The 16,521-nt window shown below is 42.2% G+C and overlaps 1 protein-coding gene across 3 annotated transcripts in view; it reads left to right on the top strand.

Annotated features, from left to right (window-relative positions):
- nav2a (neuron navigator 2a) overlaps nucleotides 1-16,521 on the top strand; it is a 242,925-nt gene that overhangs the window by 133,196 nt on the left and 93,208 nt on the right. The gene's annotated exons all lie outside the window — the stretch shown is intronic.

Below are 16,521 nucleotides of genomic sequence, written 5' to 3'. Positions count from 1 at the left end.
GGAAAAGGTCATGTGAGTCGGATGAGTCCATATTTATCCTGTGTCGGAGTAAGAGGAGCAGCAGATGAGGAGCTGCACCCATCGTGCATAGTTCCTACTATAGCTGGGGGGGTAGAGTTGGGATCTGAGTTTGCTTTATTTAGTCGAGTACAGTTTCAGCAATGTTGTGTCCAACAGGTGAAGCCAGCTGACTAACTGAATATACCGAACGACAAGGTTTTTCCATCCATTTCCCTGATGGCATGACATATTCTTGGATGACATATGCTTGCCAGATTTTATCAAGAACTTTACTGAGAATTTTTGGGATGTGCCAGAATTTCACATGGCAGTCCAACTCTCCCGTAATCAATACAAGGTCTTGGCTAAAAAAAAAAAAAAAAAAAAAAAAAAAAGGTACCATAAGGAATGCTGTGACATGGCCTAAGCTTATTGAAATGTTGCTACAAATGTGTGCCTCAATCAAAGTTAGAGGTGGTCCAGTCTGTTTGTTTGTGGGGCAGTGCACTGAAGTCATATTAAAAAATGTAATTAGGTCTTAAAGCTGCAACCTTGCAACCACACATGACGCTTTACATCATGTCTTTATCGAGAGTTAAGCAGAAAGTGTCTGAAAGTCCACCCCATGATCCAATAGTTGGTAGAACCACCTTTGGCAGCAGTAACTTGAAGTAATGATTTTCTTTCTGATGTTATCAGTCACTCACATCGTTGTGGAGATATCTTCGCCCTTTCTTCTGTACAGCATTGCTTCATTTCACTGTGGTCTGCAGGCACTTATCGATGCACAGCTTTCCTCGGGTCTTTCAGTTGAGTTGAGGTCTGGACTCCACACTGCTTCTGTATTTTGACTCATCTGGTTATTTGTCATGTGTTGTTCATATGAGGTTGTATTCAACTCATTTTAAGACCTGCTAAGGACCAGATGCTCTTTGTTTATTGTGTCCTGATGCTTAAAGCTTAAAATTGAAAGTGTTCTTTCCATTTCACATGACTATATATTAAAATCAGTGTCTTGCTACCTTGTGACTTCAGTGGTGTTATCGAAAGTTCAGCTTGTGCATAGATCGTTGCTTCCTCATTACAGTCTCTCTTTTTTAAACCTTCTGACTCACTGACTCCTTTGCACACGTACAGTGTTTTCCGTATTATAAGTCGTCACAATGTGGATCATTTTATGCTAGCAGGGAGCTTTGGCTTTATTCAGCAGTCTGAGTAAATGATCACAGCCTCAGAAAAGCTTAGAAGGAAGTGGGCTACGTGCAGTGGCTTCCTGCAGACTGTCAGTAATCTTGTCTCAGCACCAGCTGTTTACTGCAGTGTGAGCAATGTTTTCAGCAATGAATACGAAGTGAAAATATTCTTTCATTCTCTTCTGTGCATCTCCAGCTGCTGACACCTTAGAGAGAGTCTGTTTTCTTATGCTTTTATCTCTGGGGATTAAGACTTGGATGAATGCATCAGTGAATAAAAAGTGAGTGTATATTTGATAGAGTTTCATTGCAAGAAATGACATTATTTCAGAGCGGGCATGGCTTTCCGAAGCATCCATTTTACACCAACTTTCAACTATTAAAGTGAGAAAATAGGGCGGAAGGCTACAGCACCCACAGAAGCCACAAATAGATTTTGATTGAGCACAGTCATGCAGTAAGAGTGGGTTTATGTCTTTATCTTATTTTACCCTCAAACGGCCATGATTCAGACCTGGCTATAACATATTTTCTGTCATTTGGTAGGAAAGGTAGGAAACCACTGACCAAATCAGAGGTATGGAAAGGTTTACATGCCAAACACAAAATAAACTGAACTGAACACTGTTAAGTACTGAGAGTAAGTCAGGAGTTATCGGATTATTGAAGTCATGGTGGAGAGAAGCTGCAGCTCACGCATCCAGCTGGATGACCCAGTTGGCTTTAAACACACAAACATGTTGTGTACACCTGTAACAAGGAGTTAATCCATAATGCAGCGAGAGCACCAGGAGGCAGAAAGAAGGAGACATCCAGAGCATATTTACTGTGTGTGTGTGTGTGTGTGTTTCTGAATCTGATGTGAAGGCTGTCTGGAAACGTGTAGCTGCGTGCCTTGTGTGATTGTATATATTGTTTGTGCGTCTCCTGTGTGACCACACATGACTGGACTCATAGTTTTGACCCGTAACCTTTTACAGTACTGTCATTACACAGAGCCTCAGAGAGACTTTGCTGCCCTCTAGTGGTTGACTTTTCTTTTGCACGTCACCTCAGCTGTCGTGTGCTTAATCCTGTGTGTGCCTGTGCCTGTGATGCTGCTGTTTTTTGCTTCTTTATGGATTATTTATGCACCGGTTTTCCTTTCGTCCGACTCTGTTTTTCATTGTCCTCATCAAGTCTTCTCCTCCCTTCTCATTAATCCTTTCTTACAGATCTTGAAGGTTCAGGAGACCTTGGAAAAATAAATTATGATGCTTGGTGGAGTGTACTTAGGCTTTTATAATTCATGCAAAACGAACACACAAACACAGAGTTACAAGCTCTCTGTTATTAGTACACAGCCACAGAGAGATTTGCCTGTGTGCCAGTGTGATAAGGAACTGCTATCTTAATAAGCATCTTCTAAGATAAAAGCTCAAGGCAGACTCAATATAAAGCTGGGCTTCATTAGAGTCATTGCAAATGCGCATCAGTCTGAGAGCTGAATCCCAGTCACATGAAGGCAAATAGACAAACTGATTAAAGGGTCAGCAGCTACCTTGGCTGATATTTACCAAGATCATTCTGTTGTAAATTAACCAGGAACTGCCGTTTATTAGACAGACCCCCATCCACTAATAAAGAGCTTAGTCTCGATATTAAATCATCTCTATGATTGACATGTCAGTGATGCAGAGCTCCATTAATTCTTCCATTCTTGAAGGTGAATAATTGCCTGAGATTATGATGACCCTAATTTGAATTGTTTGTAATTTCATCAGTGGAATTTGTTGTACTTACCCGGAAATTTGTGCAAACTCTTTTGATTATTGTGTATTCAAAGCTAATCAAACTATCAATGATGGCAAACTATCGGCGCTGCGATTAGAGTCTGTCTGATATGTGGGTTTTATGAAAATCAGGAACTAAAATACCTTAAGTAACGTCTGCCTAAACCTTTTGAATGTATAGTTCAACCTGAAGCAGTGACTAATTACATTTACTGAAACATATAAGTCATCACTTGGTTAACTAAAGAGTCATTTTAAAGTCTTTTTCTCTGCTAAATGATCACATTCACTGCTATTCTTTTTTTTTTATTACATAAATATAATGCTTTTCATTGTTGGACTGACAAAACAAACTTTAACTTGGATTCCTTGAAACCTAATAGCTACTGCAGACATATTAATGCCAAACCGTTCGTAAATCAGCTGATAATGCCGCCCCATTATGGTATAAATGATGTTCCAGAGGATTCTGTAGCCTAATATTTGATGCTTGAAAAGCAAAAACACAATGTTGCATTTTGATTCCCCCCCCCCGTCAAAACCAGATGTAACATACGTGTTTATGTCCTTTTCATACCGGAAACAATATTTACATACTTACACATGATGAACAAATCTGAATTAAATTCATTTTAAGAGATGTAATAATTTAGAGTAAAAGTAAGGGGTGATTAGTTGAATTTAAATTGGGTGATTCCATGTTTTTAATCTAATAAATATAGTCATTTCTAGGTAAGCGGAACTGAATAATAGGTGATGATGTTTATTATTGGAATCTACAGTCTGTAAATGTCAGCATGAACCTTTAAACCCATCTCACTTGACCCCTAGAGAAAACCTCTCTGGTGTCTTGAGTCCATCCCCTCCTTCCAGCATCCGGTGAAAGGCAATAATTACTTTTTTATGATCTTTACATACACCCCGAGTCTCTCGGAGACCCTTGCAGGTGACGGTGAAAGGCAAATGAGCAGCTTGCTGCATTGGACTGCTAATGCCTTCCTGCCTGTGCAGAGTTGGGCAGATTGGGTGGGGGTTCTGGGCGACTATATTGCCTGGTTTTATTATCATGACAAAGGACCACACAGACATATGTCTCTTCAAGAGGCACTGCAAGTTAAAGCTAGATTTAATGGATGGTGTTGTGGTGCATTGTCAGGGAGATCATTGTTGAACAGGAATAACCAGGTTTTAACAGACTGCAGAGTTCAGACAAAGAGCTCAGGAACAGGGGTGTGCCTTGTTAGGATTCAACTTATCAACCTTATCATTTTGTGGTTTTAAATGTCGCTGCTGTCTCTGAGAATCTGTAAATGAAAATACTTTTGTCCAGTCGAAATCAAGGCGGCTCTCCTTAGTTCCTTACAGCTGGCCCTTTTGAGATAAAAAGGTTTTCACTCAGAAGAAACTACACGCGTTACTATCAGCATCGGGCAGGAGGAAGCCCATGTTGCTGTTGATAAGAGCAACACCTGTGTGTCCACTCAAAGAACACCAAGGTGGCAGATTCGTGAGGCTGAGCTGAAACGACCTGACGGCTGTGATACCAGCACTAGCTTCAGGCACAGGCAGAGCTGTCAGATGGGGAGATACCAGCAGGCCTGAAGGCTGTGGCTTTTAATACAGGAGCAAACAGAACGCTGAAGAGTGTCTTGCAGGATTTTTATTGCTGCTGAAGAATAATCCAAAATCCTAGTTTATTCCAAGTTTTGTTGATGGCATTTATTTATCATTATTTAGATATTGGTTTAACTTGAATGTGAGCTTGATTTCAAGAAAATATAGACTTTTTATGGCTGCACTAAAATAAGAAGCTTGAATTCTAGTTGTGAGAATCTTCTTTCGGCACATTTTCTTACTGCTTTGGAGCACAGTGGCTTCCTCAGTGGTTAGTGTACAGTTGTAAACACACCCGATAGGATAGCTGAAACCGCATTGTACATACAATACATACAGACTCGTATAGTGTAAACACAAATGTGTCCTGGGCCATACTCAAGCACCACATACTAACCTGATGTGCCTTCACCCAACCAGGGGGGGGTTCAGCTGGGATTTATTACTGGTCCAGGATCCAGAACAAATATTCTGTGTAAGACAGGATCCAAATGGACTGGATGCATCATTGACGGAAAACCACCCGCACCTTGTTTGTGTTCATTGATGCAGTGACGGTGAACAAAACAGCTGTTCAGTGAGTAAGCTGAGTATTTAAATTCAAGCGGCTAATATTTCTCACTGTCAAAATGGTGTTTTAATGTACTGTAATTTTCAGTCTTTTCTTCACATTTCTGCATAGATACTGCTGGAGTGTGAAGACCGGCAAGCGTTTAAAAGCCTTTAGTCAGCAGGGTCAGCATTGACATAAAGCTCTGAGTGATCCAAAGCTGTCTTTTTAAGATTGTACTTGTACTTACCATGAGATGTGGGGTTCATGTTTTCTTTTGCCTGTAGAGTGGTGAAGGGTATCCCACAAGGGGTGACCTCCGGTGCGGTTTGCAGCTGAGTATTAAGCGGCGCCTCCAAGCTTGAAGATGTGGTCCTCGGACAGAAAAGGATGGATTGACCACTCTGGGTTTTGAGTTTGTTGCCGGCTCAGTTAGAGTTTAAGTGTCCCAGGTTCCTGTTTACAAGTGGTGGGATAACTGAGCTGGAGGTTGACGGGTGAATTGATGCAGTGTCTGCGATCTGCGGTCCAGTCTGTTGTTGTGAAGAGAGAGCTGAGCCGTAAAGCAGAGCTGTCGATTTACCAGTCGATCTGAGATTCAACGCTCACTGATGGGGATGAGCTGTGGGTAGGGTGACCAGATTCCAATTCACCAGATGTGGGACAAAGACTGTTTGTGTGGGACAAAGACTATGTTTGTGTGGGACAATGTGGGACACCAATGCATCGAGGTAGTCTAAAATAACTTATCATCTCTATTCTGCCTCTTAGCTTGTAACATTTATATGCTGTGCTTTGCCATCTGGTTGATTCAGTAGCACATAACAGACTGCAAAGAAAAACTTAACAAATATATCTTATTTAAATGCAACTCTCCCAACTTCTCTCACGTAAGAAAATATAGAAAGCATGGAGCTTTCATACTATGTCCCAGTGCCTCTCCAGTTAACACACCTGACTGTGAACAATTAAACAGAATAGACAGTCAGGACTACGATTGTTCTTTCAATTATAGTGCTTTAATAAGGGTATGGCTTTCCTGTATTGTCTCTAACTTTACCAGACTCACCTTTCCCAGTTTCCCAGGCTTTGTTGTAGCTGCATTTTCTTTTCTTAGTTGTACGAATCGTGCTTTCCTCTCTTTCTGACCATATCTCGTGCTGCATGCCGCTGCCGTTCTGACCTGATTTGCATTGTTTTTTGTTGGCGGGCACGTTCCCGTTAGATTGACGTGATCAAACTGCCCGCCGCCCCCTGATGCCGGCCCCCATTGCTTTCTCCACACAGCCGTTTGATAAATGTCAGATTTTAAAACACGCATTTCAAAACTGGAGTCTGACTGTCAATAACAACGCGGGACAACGTCTCAATTTGCGGGACGTGTGAAAAGTAATGAAAATGCGTGACCGTCCCGCACAAAGCCGGACATCTGGTCACCCTAGCTGTGGGTAGTGAACAAAAGAATGAGATTTTAAATACAAGCGACTATAAATATTTTTCCTCAAGAGTGGCTGGCCTCATCTTTAGGGATAGGATGAGGGGCTCAGTAACTCTGGGGGACCTCAAAGTTGAGTTGCTGCTCCTCCACATTGAAAGGAGCCATTTGAGGTGGTTTGGGCATCTGGTCATGATGCCTTCTGTTTTGGGCATGTCCCACCCAAAGGAGGCCTTCGGGCAGATCCATGATTGGAGAGATTTTATCTCTGGACTGGCTTGCGAACGCCTCAGGAGTTCTTCTGAAAGAGCTTGAGGAAGTGGGTAGGGAGGGGTCCTGGCATCTCTGCTCAGACTGTTGCTCCCGTTCTAGATAAGCGGCAGAAAATGGACGTACGGGTGGATGATTGAAAATTAGATCAATGATGGTCAGTAGAGATTAATGTTAGGACTTCCTTGCAAGAAAGATAGATTGTATAGAGATAGTATAGATTGATGCATATACAGATGTTTACACATGTTAATATCAGGTGTAAACTTACTCTAGACTCTTAAATGAAGTTACAAACTAACAAAAAACTCTCTTCAGCTATACACAAAATTGGCTTTGTTCTGTGAAATGCTTTGCTTTTTTGGGGGGGACATATGTGATCATATGGCAGTTGGCTCCAGTTGTATGACCTCATCTCTTCCTAATGCACCTCGATCAGATTCCACTTCCTGTGCGGTCGTCCCCTCTGCTTCCTGTGTGAGGTCATGGCTGAGCACATAACCATATTAATTAAGACCGGGCATCTGCTTCTCCTGAGTCAACATCCTTCCATTGATCTCTCTCCAAGGTGCCCTCCTCACTTTGGTTTCTCTCCTTCTCTGCTTTCCTTGTGTCAGTTGTCACATGGAGCCCGTTGGCGCACACAAATGGAGCATTGTGAGCGGCGCCCCCTGGGGAGTCAGACCTGCAGAGGCAGTTTGGCTAATACAATCAGCATCATCTCTGTCTGGAAAGCAGGAGCCAGGGTGGAAAAAAAAAAAGAAAATTTAAAAAGAGGGGCCAGGAGGTAGAGGTCAGCAGGGCTGAAGTCACCCTCCCTGGAGGACGTAGCCCGAGGTTACGCAGGGCCGTGGCACTGCTTGGATAACGTTATGACCTTAGGGGAGAGAGCAAGAGTGCCATTGACGTCCGATTGTCAGGAGAATTATTATACAACAAATCAGAATTAGATTTAAATAAGATTTGAATTACACCAAATTAAGGAATTAACTGTTTAATGGTCGTAAATACAGAAGCTTTCAGTTAGGAACACTGAAACTCACTGTCATGATTATCATGGTAATTTAAGTGCAAAGATTTGGCCAAAATTCTGATTTTATCACACATGAATCATTTAAAAAGTATTATTTTGCTATAAAATACTTACTGATGGTTCTTCCTGCATGTAGCTATACTATGTAAGTTTAAACTAAAGCCTGGTTCTATTTGAATTAAACAGCTGCAGCAAATAAACTATATTTCCTCAAGGAATATTTACTTTATATTGGATACTTTGAATATACAAATAATTCTTTACACTGCAGGATTTTATATTCTAGTCATAGAGCAAATCATCATATGAAACCATCGTATCTTACCTTTATATTTAATGTTTCAATGTGTGCTCCGAGCTGCAGAGGTCTGCTTGATTCCCAGCTGTGCTCTGCGTTGGATGTGATTGTTGAGTGTAAATAGGCATGACAGCTATGAAATATTACTTGGCTTTCTGTCAATGGTGTCTGGTTGTGAAAAGATGACAGAGTGGATTCTCACATCTCCCCATTCAGCTCTCCTCTCCCGCAGCTTCAGGGAGTTTCTCAAGCTGTTTTATTCCTCTCATTTTAACCTGGATAGAATCGCTTTGAGCGGTTGTGCGTGCACAGAATGCGTCTGTGTGGTGCTCGTTGTTTAGTGCAGCTACTCGCTCAGTTCATGCAAGCAAGCTTTAAGCTTCTCGAGTAAATGTTGAATCTTGTTGATTTTAATAAGGAGTAAAATGCCGCTATATATTTAGGATGATTCGACACCCTCAACAACTCCATTAATTTCTATCCCCTGATAAAGTTCTGTGCAAAGTTTGTCATAAGAGAGGTTTCATTTTATTTTGTACATTCTTCTTATGAAGGGAAACATGTCTCTGCACCTCCTTGACATCTGATATTCAAATGTAACCATTAGGATAGATACAAATTCAAAAGCCAGGCAGGCTAAAGCTTCAGACTCTAGGCAAAAAAGTAGCGTAATACTTTGCGTTAACATACTCAAAGCACTAAAACCACTGATGCCGTGTCAGCCGCTGCCACGAACTACACTTACCATCCTATTCCATCCGTTAGTCGCTGTTAAAGGTGCACAACAGCCTCATCAGAGGGGCTCAAACATGTAAAGCTCCCAGTGTGCCACAGATTTCCCTGTTTGATGCACAGTATATTGGCCCAGCCCAAACAGCATTGGTGGGTGGGTCCAAATTTCTCAAAAAGAGAGAAATTTAAATAGTAGAACATCTTCTTTTTTGTGCTATTTTAAAAAAGGGCATTTCAGATTTGTATGACAATTAAATGAAAAGTTTCAGCATGGAAAATTGCTTTTATATACTTAAAAACATGTCTGTGGGAATTGAGTTGAAAATTAGCACGATGTAGGGCATTATCAGTTTATACTATGAATTTAAACATTCTAATGCTGGTATTGTAGTTTTTATTGAAGGTATTACTTTGACAGCAGATACAAATTGCACACACATGCCGTTTTAGAATTGCAGGTTATAATGGTTGGTAATAAAATCAATTTGTTTGGACAGATGGGGTGAACCACCACAAATCTGTCCACATGACACGGTCAAAGCATTCATGTTGCCTGGTCAGTTGATTGACATTTCTACTGTGGACTCCCTGGGATGGGAAAACAACACTGGCAATGTTGCACTAAGCACTCATGTGAACATGAAATTTTGTGCCGGATTCTGACACTATGTGTGATGATGATGTAAAAAAGATCATAGAAAGTTCATGTAATCAGTCTGCCATTACACCCACAGTGGACCCCCGTCCAGCTGCTTTTGTCTATGTCTCTGTGTCCCCCAGCAAGTCCATATGTCTCTGAACCCCCCTCCTCACTCGCATCCGAACAGAAAGGCTAGGCAGCAGGTCCACCATCGTCCAACACCCCCACCATCATCCAGTCATCCTCCCCAAAGCTCAGGGGTGGGGGTCCCCCAAAACAAAAGCGCCTCCACGATGGGGTTATCCTCCTATTGTCCCTGATACACTGTGGTTTATCTGGGACTGTGAAAGGAACCGTACTCAGCCCATTCACTGTGGCTGCACTTAATGAGCTTGTTGAAGGCCCGCACTAAAACTGTTAAACACGGGCACTAAACGCTCACGTATTCCCTGCTTGTGGAGCAGGAATGGCATTAAATCAATGCTGATTGGGAGCAATGAGAGAATGATGTTTCCGTGGTAGACTAGTTTCCTGCAGTGTAGGTGCAGCATAAGTATAGACTATGCCCTGCTTTAAGTTGCTGTTTAAAACTAGGTAAAAGTTTGAGGAGTAACATTGTATGATTTGTTTCCCTCTCTCATGCAGTGGCTCACATTGTTGGTTGGTGGCTGTAAACACAGACCTGCTTGCACACCCTTCCCTATAGTTTCTCCATCTTTCAGATGTTCTATTCATGCAGTACCCAACAGGCTACAAAATTAGTGAGGTGCAAGGCCGGCCGAATGGACAACAAAGTGCCCACCGCTTCACTTTGACCCTTACTTTACATGACATGGAATAATCAAAGCCGTCTACTGTTCATGACATTAACTTTGCACTGCTCTGTCTGGTGATGCCTTCCCAGGGTAAAGGTGTCCCGTTGATGAGAGTCTGATTGGTTTAATTTCTCACAAACCAGAATTTTGCCATTTATATACTCTGCAAAACATGCTGCATCGTGTTTCTGTTTGTGGTAAATTTTAGCGTTTTAGTGTAAACAGGCTGAAAACATGAATCCATGATTTATATATATGTGTATATGTGTAAATATTTTGTATAGATATATTTATTCAAAGTGTACAGCTGTACTAAATTTACATCCAGTGTACAATATCATTTTTTTTTTTATATATGTGTAAATATAACCGAAAGTTGCATCCGGGTGGTGTTATAGTTTTAGGCAGCTATGAGGCAGAAGTGTTAAGTGAAAATATCACAGGTCATTACTTTAGTCCGTATTATTGTTGTTTCATAAAGCTTAAAGCACTTTTGTTCAGCCTGCTGGAAGTGATCAGGCATCCCCCTACTGTGGGAACTTTCTGTAAATCTTGGGCCTTTCCCAAAATTCAAATTCGGCTTGTAATTTGTGGTCGGCAGTGGGGTGTGTGTGCACAGGGGGTTGGAGCGTGCTCAAACAGAGGGCATCCTGTACTGCGGAACCTTACACACACACACACACACACACACGTACATAAATACTTAGGTTATGAACCCACCGTACATGTGCACTTAAATACGCACAAGCAGCCGCTGCAGTGTTTGTGAGTGACGGCTGATCAGAGAGCGGGCTGCTCCATCTGTGTTTGGGGAAAATAAAACTTGGCTTTTTTGACAGCGAGAAGTTGGTTAGAAAAATAATAAATGGAAAAGAGATGGTTAGTGTTGAGTTTTGATGGTTTGGCCTCTGAGCTCTGCGTTTCCCACTGTGTACGCTCCATAAACTGCTATCAAGAGTTCAGTGATCAGTCCCTTTTTGTCCCTTTTTCCTCACTTTCTTTAGCCATAGGTCGTGTGGTCGTTCGGGGGAGGGGCAGTGGAAAGGTTAAGAGGTCTATCCTTTTCTTTTTCTGTCTCCTCCCCATATGACCAGTGGTCCATTGAAAAGCAAAAGCACAATGTGTTGCTGTGGGCAAGTAAGGAGGGGGGATCCACTCCGCCTCCTCCTCTCAGCGCGTTTGGTTTGGCTGCCTCTCAGAGCGGCGGCAGAGGCTGCGGAGCTCCTCTTGCCTTTCACCTCCTGCATTTATTTTTCCCTCCTCTGTGTCCCAGAGTGGGTGGAGAGAAACTGGAGGGAATGAGTCCCCCCCACCCCACCCCCAGGCAAACAGAGACCTGCTGGGGCTTGAGCAAGCAGCAGTTTTACCATTCCTCTGGATCTTCATGGTGCACTCATTCAAGACATTTTTCTCAAACCTGCAACACCTGTTTGGATTATTTTTCTTCTTTGTGGATTTTCATGTTTTGCTGCAGCACTGTTGGGAACTAATGGCTCATGCGTTGGCCTGAATGGGCCCCCAGTAGTCCTCCTAAATGTGAGGCAGGTGTGTCTGGGGACGGAAGCTGCAGGAAGCAACATGAGTTTGATGTTGTGCCGCTGGGAGCAGAACAACTTCACCATGAAACTGGTAGGTCGAATACTTCCAGGTCATCGCAAAGGTCAAGCACCAGGTGGCAGTTAAAAAAAAAATAAATTATGGAAAGAAATGTGCAGAATCACAGCTTTAAAGGCTTTTTTTGGTTGTTTGACAGTACACTTTTCACATCCTTGATCCTGCCCTTCTTACTTGAAGCTGCAGACTCAGGACAGCATCAGATTTTTCTTTTCCATTGTGTCTTTATGATTCAGTAAAAAAATGCTTGTGTCATCAGCACAACGCCTTACAGGGGCTGTGGTGTTTGATTGCAAACACTCGATGGATTAGTGGCGGTCATCAGAGGAAACTGCTTAATGCTTGTATTGCGGTTTTCCGCTCACCTGATTGTAGCTTTACTTCGATTCCTGCATTGAAAGTTAAAATGGCCTTAGCACGGATTTAAGTTGGAGTTTTGCAGCACATGTATGTGTCTATTTTTCTGAAAAACATGAGTGAAAGGGCAGTCTCTGTGCTTTGTTGCCCACTGTTTGGTGTGATGTGATATGCCACAGAGGTGGTAAATATTCAACAGAATCTGGGACACAGAGATAAAATTTAGAGCCGGTCAGGTGAAGATAGGTCATGTGGTGCCAGCAAATGAAGAAAAAAAAAGGCCTTTATAAAGCTGATGTGTGGGATGAAAGTAGGAAGCAGCAGATTTAATAGAAGTAATTTAATATAATGAGCACCCTGTTGGGTTCACATGTAACGCAAGCGGCTTGAACAGACTCTGTCCCTTTCTTTTCTCCCTTTTCTTTTTCGGCGTCTCTCTTTCTTTCAGCCGTGGTTCCTTATCTGCATCTCCTGTGAGCCCATAGAGGAAGGGGAGATGGAAGCAGAGGAGGTTATTGCCAGAGCCTAGAGATGAGCTGATAAGAAGACTAGTTTAATTATACACCGCCAACCTCAACACAAAGTGACTGACAGGAGGCTAGTGGCTCACAAGGGCAGCGTGCATTTGTTTGTGTCCAAGTGACGAGAAGAAAGGGAGATTGACAAAGAATTGCGCTGCTGAAAATTTGTGCACACTCAGAGAAATTAAAATGACCTTTCTTTTTATTATGAAGCGTAGTCAATGTCCATAATCCTCTCTGTTCATACCCAAGTCTATTGATTATCTGATTGTCGTGGTTCTTCCGTCAATATATGACCTATAGAACACAATCAAAATGCGTGATTGATGTGTTTAATCTTTGGCAGAGACATGTCAGTGTGCACACAGCAGATAAAAAGAACGAGCACAACCATATTTTCTCAGTTAAGGCATATAATTGTTCTGTGGTGTGTTGTGATGTGTGTCATCCCGCACATCCGCAGCCACAACATGCACTAAACTACTCATTTGTTTATCAGTTATTCTTAAATGTTGCTTTTACGCTAATTGATGAGTTAATTTCTATATTATCGTAATTTTCAGGCTTTAATGAAGACATTAACCAAGTGTAACTTGCTGGTCTTTTTGCCTGGATACGTTCACACTGTTCCAGTTTCATTTAAAGATGGCCTTTTGCAGGATTTGCAGTGTTAAGACAAAGTGTCGACACATTTTGTGAGTTGAAAAAGCTGCAGACCCAGTTTTAGTTTGCAAACTTCTGTCATTGTATGTCAGTCTAACTGGGCAGAAACTGAACACAGTGGTAGTAAATTGGTGATCTCCAACTTTCCACATTGGCCCTCATACCTCCCTCTGATGATGAATCAGACTCATTAAAATGATGATTATTTAGGTTGCCATACTGGTTTTGCAATGATTTTTAAGCAAAAAAGAACTACTTTCAGTCATCCCCATTGCTCTACAATATGGCAACCAATTCCTCGACCTGAAAGCTTGGTAAATTGCAGGAGATTGGCTACAGTGAAGATCTTTGGCTAGATTTCAATTGATGAGACTACAATAAGCCAAATGATACATCCACATGTTGCATTCAAAATAATCTGAAAGATGATCTTTCGGGATAAGAAAGCCAAACCCTGTTGAGTCACCACAAAAGGCAACAATGCTTGTGATGCTCAGTCCTAACTAAGATGCTGAACAATTGCTTAAACTGCCATATTTACAGATTTAAAAGTAAAGTACAAAGATGCAGCTGCCTGAGAATTCTTCAGCTCCAGCTCCTGCCGTTCTACCAGCAGGTTAAGCCTTCCTTAAAGACAGTTGGTGTGCTGCTGTGCCCTCATGTGCATCAGCCTACGTCAGGATTTATGCTGATAAGCTGTTTCAGGGCACGCGCTGCTGTGCCATTTTTAACTGAGCACGAACCAAAGCACCATTACTGTTATTACTTTAAATCTAATTTCTTTTTTTTATTTTTATTAGCGGGTCAAGTATGTTATTCCATCTGTTGTGATTTCAGTTTATGCATCACATGCACAGACGCACATACTCACTCAGCATCATGGCTTAACAAATGTACAACTCTGCTTCCCATGTTCCTGCTGCAGAGTTTTGGCCAAGTTGTTTGGTCTACCATGTGCCCCGTATGGCCTCACAAAGCCACATGTCTTTCATGTGCCAAACAGAGTACAAGCAGAGACATGAGGGCTTATTTAGAGCTGGTCTGTTTCAGCACTCTGCGGGCTAAAGCCACTTGAGAGACCTGTGTGAGTAGGCTAAGATGGGGGTGTGGTGGAGGGTTACTGCCATAGACCAAGAGCCATCCAGGGTCTATCCTGCTGCTGTCAGTGAGGAAGTAGGAATGACCCTAGTTGCAGTCAGAATAAGGTTATTATGATTACTGTATGAAGAATATGCTCCTACTGTTCATTGAATTGATTTCTCACATCTTGACTTATGTTTAATTCCTTCTGTTTGTCCAACTGCCTCCTCTTTAGTGGCCCTTCCTCTCTGCAGGAATGTAACATGTGGTAATGTATAGACATTGCAATTAGTTCCACTTCTCTGCCGTTTTGTTTTTCCTGTATTTATGCTGCACTTGTTCAGGATGCACACAGGAAAAAAGGCTTCTTAAGTGACACTAAATGCTCATCCCAAGTAATTTCATGGGTTGTTGGTGGTGCTGTGATCACGGAGTGTGTATAAAAGATGGCCAAAGCTGCTGTGGTGTCACTAACTGGTTTGTGTGCCTTGCCATCATGGCTTCATGCTGCCAGAGGTGAGTTGCTGGGAATCGATCTGAGCTGCAACCTGCAGACTCTATGTACATCCATTGTGTCACCCGGCCACTCAAACCCTACTCTCCCATAAGAATGGATCATTTCAAGTCTCACTGTAGGTGAGATAGGTGAGTTACAGAAAAAGGACCTCACCAGCTTTAGCACCAGGATGTAAAATGGGATTTTTTTGCATGGGTCCGGTGGGGACTGGCTTGAGCCGGCCTCAAGTGGTCATTCAAGTGAATAATTTAAAGTTTAAATGTTATTTATTCCACTTCATCTATCTATAACCTTGTTGAAATATTTTCTTAAATATGTTTTTAGTGCATTCATCTGAGAATTGTTGAATCAGCCCAGTGTTTCCTTCGAGCTATACAATTACAGTGCATCAAGCAATATAACTATTATGGAATGTGTGTTTGACCAAGCCACCGCAAAGTGGTCGAGCACTGAAAATATCAGTGAACACATGGCAGAGTGCAGCGGCACTGCATAGCAGGCTGTAGTCCTCTGTTGTCATAAGAGACATTGGTTTCTCAGAAGCCATCTGTCTGCCTACTAGTGCCCACTGAGAGCTCTGCAGAAGATCACTCTTTTCACTCAGTTTGGATGTATATGAGCTGGGAGAGTTTCCTGCATTCACTGGCAGTCCTTAGCTTTAGTTTTTTGGTAGGTACATCAGAGAGAAGTAACAATGATTACGTGTTTAAGTGGGAAAATGCTACCCATCACACCTGTCTGCCACTCCCTCCCCTCACTGCATCCTTCTTTTAGATTGAGTTAGTGACTCCATCAGTCCATCCATCAATCTCCCACCAACCATCTGCTGGATGGCCCACCCTGGGTCAGAGGGGATGTGTCGCCACATGTCACCCTGCGCTTGCAGCAGCACAGAGAGATGCTGAGTCCTTATTGATGCAGTGGGAGGGGTGAACTAAAAAAATTGTTGTTGAAGTGCTCAGCCGTCGAGTTGAGGAGACCAGAAAAATATAACAACTGTGGTGAAAATGGAAAAGAAGGCACAGGAAAGTGGGGGATTAGAGCAATAACGAAGCTGTTTAAGAGCTGTAACACTTTTTTATTTACATTATTAACTATTTACATTAACAACCAGTAGGTGTCGCAATTCAATGTTATCAATGCTGTCTTTTAATGTCTGAGCCTGGCAAAGCATTATTACTTCGGTTTAAAAAAAACCAAACATTTTTTTTTTTTTTTTTGGGAACGTTGGCAAGGCGGCAGTGCGAGTTTGCGCTGCGGGAAACACTGTGTTCATTGGCAACATGATTGGATATGAAAAAGAGCACCTTAGAGAAGCAGAGTCTCTCATAAGTAAATGGGCAGAGGTTCAGCAGCCTGCCAAAATCTGCATCTACGAATTTTGGAGCTATTTCTGAAAAATGAAAAATGTATCATC

This window comes from Odontesthes bonariensis, chromosome 1 (assembly GCF_027942865.1).
Source record: "Odontesthes bonariensis isolate fOdoBon6 chromosome 1, fOdoBon6.hap1, whole genome shotgun sequence".
Taxonomy (NCBI): domain Eukaryota; kingdom Metazoa; phylum Chordata; class Actinopteri; order Atheriniformes; family Atherinopsidae; genus Odontesthes; species Odontesthes bonariensis.
The sequence above is the reverse complement of the archived record's forward strand: the minus strand, read 5'-3'. Positions and strand labels throughout refer to the sequence as shown.